Genomic DNA, 5999 nt, shown 5'->3' with positions numbered 1-5999 from the left:
TCCCAAGATTGTGAGTACAATAGTAAAAAGTCCTATTTATACTAAACTAGTTACTAGGATTACAGAAATAAGTAAATGATGCAGAAATCCACTTCCGGGCCCGCTTGGTGTGTGCTTGGGTTGAGCATTGAAGTTTTCGTGTGTAGAGACTTTTCTTGGAGTTAAACGCCAGCTTTTATGCCAATTTGGGCGTTTAACTTCAGCTTTTATCCTGTTTCTGGCGTTTAATGCCAGAATTGGGCAAGAAATTGGCATTTGAACGCCAGTTTACGTCGTCAAAACTCGGGAAAACTATGGACTATTATACATTGCTGGAAAGCCCAGGATGTCTAATTTTTAACTCAATTGAGAGGGCTTCAATTGGGCTTCTGTAGCCCCAGAAAATTTATTTTGAGTGTAGGGAGGTCAGAATCCAACAACATCTGCAGTTCTTTTTCAGCTTCTGAATCAGATTTTTGCTCAAGTCCCTCAATTTCAGCCAGTAAATACCTGAAATCATAGAAAAACACACAAACTCATAGTAAAGTCTAGAAATGTGAATTTTGCTTAAAAACTAATAAAAATATACTAAAAAGTAGCTAGATTCTACTAAAAACTACCTAAAAACAATGCCAAAAAGCGTATAAATTATCCGCTCATCAAATTCTCACCCTTTTCGCTGTGAGTTTGATTCAAAGTGTGTTGTAGGAAATGTGGACCTAAATGACAACATGTATCAAGGATGGAACCATCAAAGATGGGAGGAGCCTCAAGGAATTGATCACTCCTCTTGGCAACAACCTCCGAATACTCACAGGTATAATTTCCCCCCTAATACATGTCAATTCAATATCTATGGTGAATCTTCTTGTGACTATCAACAACCACCATCATATGCCTATGAACCTTATCCTCAACATGATCCTCAACCATACTCACAAGCCCCTTTCTACCAACAACCTCCCTATGACCCTTACCTGTAACGACCCAATTTCTGGTAAGTCATGATCATACTAGAAACTGAGCGCTACCAACTTGTCTTCCTAATTATTATCTATTATTTACTATATGAGCCTGATTCGTTGTTAAAAGCGTAGTTATTTTGCGAGGTACTTTTTTTTTTAAAAAAACATTTGGATTATTAAACAGAATCATTCATAATCAATTCACAGATAATAATAGATAAAACAGTTATAAACAACCACACATAAATACATCTCAAGCATTTGTTAACATTCTGTGATCCAGCCTTTATTAGAGTAAAGATCTTTAGTTAGAACACCCCTAGATATAGCTAAATAATATCTATATACATATATATATATATATATATATATATATACAACATCCCAGGCCCTGACCTATTCAAGAAGTCCCTAAGCTGATGCCTAGGCTAGCCTAGACTCTATACTCACCTAGTCCCTCTAACCTACTAAAGCGAGGGAAGATATGTTCTAGGTCTTCTAAACTCAAGTCAGGTGGAACGTCATCAAAAAGTGGAAGGTCGTATACTACTCCTCTGCACGATCATATGACATCAAAGAGCATCTCTCAAGTACTTCATCGAGTGGCCACATAACAGCAACATCGTACGAAGGAGTTAGGCTAAAGTTTGTAGATAAGCGGGGTGCAGACGTTGGCTGGCCTCACCGTATATACATATGAACAGAGAACGGAATTCACCCTAGACTCAGAAGATTACCTAGAGCAGAATCCTCTTTACGAGCAGTCATCAGCGAACTACGAAAGGGTACTTATGCTTCCATCTGAAGGGGGAAGGGAGAGAGAAGGGGTAAGAACTGGGGAGTTCTTAGTAGGGTCGGGGTTATTAGTTAAGTTCATTAATTCTATGTTATTAGGCAGATGAATAACAGAATATAGATGAGCAGTAAACAGAAGATAGATAAATTGAAAAAATAGAGACAACAGAAAGCAGGACACAAACAAAAGAATACAAGAAAATACAACACAAATACAAAGAATAGAATACAAACAAACAAAGCATACATTTACTCAACAATCATAACAGAGGAAATGCACAACCAAGTATGATGCATGTCTGTCCTATGCAGGCCATGAGCTCACGTGTCGATTTACACCCTGCATCCCGACATTACCTAGGAACAAGTCCCAGATATGGCTTCCCTTTGTGTCCTTAGTGCATATGTGTCGGTGGTAAGAATACCACTCCTTCGTGACTACCGGCAGTCGGCGCAAAGCCCGACCCCATAATATACGCACAAGGGGAAACAGTGATCCTCAGTTCGTGGGCGTCCCCGAGATCAATTCACAACAATAAAACAAAGATCTTCAGTTTGTGGGTTATTCCCCGAGATCAATACACAATAACATAGTGATCTTCAGTTCGTGGGTTTTACCCGAGATCAACATACAACGATTCATGGGTTTTTTCCGTAATCAATGATTATCAGTCCGTGGGTTTTTCCCGCTTATAAAACAAATAACAATTTATGGGTTTCTCCGAGATCAATGATCATTCAGTTCGTGGGTACTTCCCGAATTCAACCAATTATCAGTTCATGGGTGTCCCCCGTAGTTAAACAATTAACAGTTCGTGGGGTATTCCCGCCTTTTATCATTTTTCGTTATCCTTTTTCAACCTCAACAAATCCACAAATCAATCTTCATTTCCTCTTTCCCTTTGAATCCTTAACACATATTCCTAAACCTTTCTTAACTTTCTCTTTATCTTTTTACTCTGCTCTAATTACTCTGTTTTCTGTATCTCTTTATTTTTCTCTGATTACTATTTCCTTTATATATATGTTACTCTTATTTTCTGTATCTCTTTCCTCAACTCTGATTATTCTGTTCTCTGTGTTTCTCTACTCTGCTCTGATTTTCTCTGCTTAACATATATAGTTGAAGCTTATGTAAATTTCGGTATGAATAGTTAGCCTGTCCCAAGTATAGGTTCATTAAGTCTATACTGAAACAGTTTAACTTTTCATATAATACCTAACCCTAGTCGCAACTCAAGTACTATCTAAGTTGCCCTAATTCGTTCACTAATTTCTGTCTGTTTTTCTATCATTAAAACTTTACAGACTTTTTCTTTGACTTTTATCTTTTCTTCAACCTTTATCTTTTCTTTATCTTTTCCTCACTAACATGTTATTACCACTCCCTAAGTGTTTTATGAAGGTAATTATGAGATTCTGCACTTAAAGTTGTCTTTCTAAAGCTTTTACAGAAAACTGCCTTTTCTGCATTATTTTATTATTTTTATTAAAATATTATTTTTAATTAAATATTATTATTTAATATTTTATTATTATTTATTATTTTATCATTAATTTTCGAAAATTAACTTTACTTTAACCTTTAACCTTTAAAATTCACTTTTTACCCCGATAACTTTTAATATTTCTACTTTTACCACCCTAACTTTCAGAAATTACCAAATAACCCCTTAAACACCAAAATAATTACTTCCTTGCCCTTTCTAAGATCTAAAAGGTGTTCTTCAATGTTCTTCACCACACTCAAAGTGTTCTTCATGTTCTTCATATATTCTTCAAATTCTTTCTCTGTTTTTACCCGTTTTTCAATCTTTTCAGCAACCAATTTTACCAAAATTCATAATAAATTCCTAGCCACTAAAACCCCATCTTTTCCACATGATTTCAACACAAATTGAACTTCAATTTAGGGCCTAGGGTTCGTTTTTCCAGCAGCCACAAGAACACACATTCATAGCTTGAATTTCATCAAATTTCATCAAAATTTCACCAAATTTTCACCAAAAATCATTCATATATGCAACCAATTTTTATCACAGCCAAATAATACAACATTCACACATCTCAAACACAAATAATCAAGATTAATTTCGTGACACGCTACCTTGATTTGCTGCCTCAAATCCGGTTACTCTTTCAGGTGGTCCTTAAGCACTTTTTCTTCCTAAATCACATCAAGAACAACTTTGAATCCAAAAATCCTCAACTAACCAAATCTCACTCAGCATGTTAGGAAGTGATTTCTAACCTTATACTTTCTGGAAAGTCACGTTTCTTGGCCCTCAAGTCAAGTTAAGCATGATTCCTAAGGAAGAACATCAAGAAAACACATGTTTTGCATGGTTTTCCTTGAAAACCGAATTGAAAGGGGAAAGGAACAGCCATCTCACCTTATTTCCAGCCTTGATAAGTCACATGGTTATGTAGAGGAAGAAGAGAGGATCATTTTGGTGAAATCGGAGTTTTGATTTGAGTTTTGGTTCAGAAGAAATCAAGCTTTGAAGATTAAGTGTTCATGAAAGTTTCTCTCTTTTCTCTCTTGTTATTTTCGGCCAAAATGATGAAATGAGACAGCCTTGGAAGTCTTGGGGGTGTAAGGTGAGTTATGATTGGTTGGCTTGGAGGTGGATTAAAATAATATTAAAATATCTCAGGTGTATAACTACTAAAACTAGATGTATCGGAACACTTGTAAAAACATCTCTAAAAATTATTTTCTGAGCTACTAGCATAAATGACACTAGTAACATATTTATTATGAGAATAAAACATGTATGATGAGGCCTTAGCATTGCTAAAGTCATCAGAGAGTGCTGGTGCTAAGCTGCACCAGTAAACCGTGAACCCGGTTAAACCGATTTCCTGTTTTTAACTAAAACAGACCAGGTAACCTTATAATATCTTTCAAGAAGCTTCTAATACTCATATAATGATGATATTACCCTATTATCTCTCTTCTCTCATGAATCGAGTCCGGTTTGTCAAACTGAGACTATTTACGAAAAACCGGATCAAAACTCCTAACCGATACGGTTCAAAAACTATGTTCTTCGTGACTGCGTTATCGAGCTTGACTCGGAAAAGGTTCTAGCTTAAAGATGACATAATGACAATGAGGATTAAGATGCTTGATGATATATAATAGGTCTTCCCTTTACTGATCTTCCGGAGAAATCCGTGTCTTCAGAAAAGATATCGCGTACTCGAAAATCGGGGTTGTTACATTACCCATCATATGACCAATCACCCGTACCACATCCTTGTGACCATTATGAGCAAGAACCTTTAGAACCACCACAATCCCATCATGATTACTACCAAGAACCACCTCAATACACACCATCTCCATATTTTCACCAAGAAGAACCACCTTCCCACTATGAACCCTTTCTCCAAAATGATGAACCCTCCTATCCACCCCAAGCCTTATTATTAGATGATTCTCTTACTTTGCTACTTCAAGGACAAGCGGATATGCAAAGGAATACGCTAGAGTTTGTGACTAACTTGACTAAGGTAGTGCACACTTTAGCCTATCAATGCTTGAACATTCAAGGTATCTCTGTGACCACATGTGAGAAATCAAAAGAAGAGCAAAGCATGAAGGAGAGATTAGAAGCTCTGGTGGAGAGTGAGGAGTTAGGTTTTGTATTGGAAGAATTGGAAGAAGCCATGATTGTTGAAGAAGAGGAAGAAGTGGTTGAGGATTTAGGAGATGCGGAACCACCATGGGAATCTCAAGAGCCTCTCTCCAAGAAGCTTAATATTGATGTTGAGAAGGGTGTACAACCTCCAAAGCATATCATAGTTGGAGACTTTAAAGAGGGTAATCAACGAATTCTTATCTATAATGGAATCCTCTCCCATGGAATTTGAAGTTAAAGCTATTGAAGACAACTCTATACCAAGGAACATTGATGACCTCATTGAAGACTCTTCCAATGAATGTGAAGTTGACGTTGAAGTAGATTTCACACAACCTCCCAAGTTTGACTTGATTGATAATGAGGAGGAATTAGAAGAAGTCAACAAGCAAGACGAAATTGAAAGGAGTTGTTAAGAGGTGGAAAACACCAAAGAAGAGCATAAGGGAGTGGACCTCGCATTGTCTAAGTGTGGGGAGGTTTTCGTTCCTAAATCACCATCCAACACATCATTCAAGTGGGTAAAATTCTTACCCTTAAGCTTCACTTTCTCACTTGAATATGGTCTGATTGAAACGGTTGGGCAACTTAGAGCTCTTTGTAGAACTACAAG

At 36.8% G+C, this 5999-nt stretch overlaps 1 long non-coding RNA gene across 1 annotated transcript; it reads right to left on the bottom strand.

The window, feature by feature from the left end:
• Positions 1 to 3846: 3846 nt before the first annotated feature.
• LOC130973902 (uncharacterized) lies at positions 3847 to 4216 on the bottom strand. The gene is made up of 3 exons (XR_009084314.1): positions 4133 to 4216; positions 3991 to 4047; positions 3847 to 3906 (listed from the first exon to the last, which is right to left on the bottom strand). It is a non-coding gene; the product is annotated as an uncharacterized LOC130973902 (long non-coding RNA).
• Positions 4217 to 5999: the final 1783 nt, after the last annotated feature.

Source organism: Arachis stenosperma, chromosome 4, assembly GCF_014773155.1.
Source record: "Arachis stenosperma cultivar V10309 chromosome 4, arast.V10309.gnm1.PFL2, whole genome shotgun sequence".
Lineage (NCBI taxonomy): Eukaryota > Viridiplantae > Streptophyta > Magnoliopsida > Fabales > Fabaceae > Arachis > Arachis stenosperma.
The sequence above is the reverse complement of the archived record's forward strand: the minus strand, read 5'-3'. Positions and strand labels throughout refer to the sequence as shown.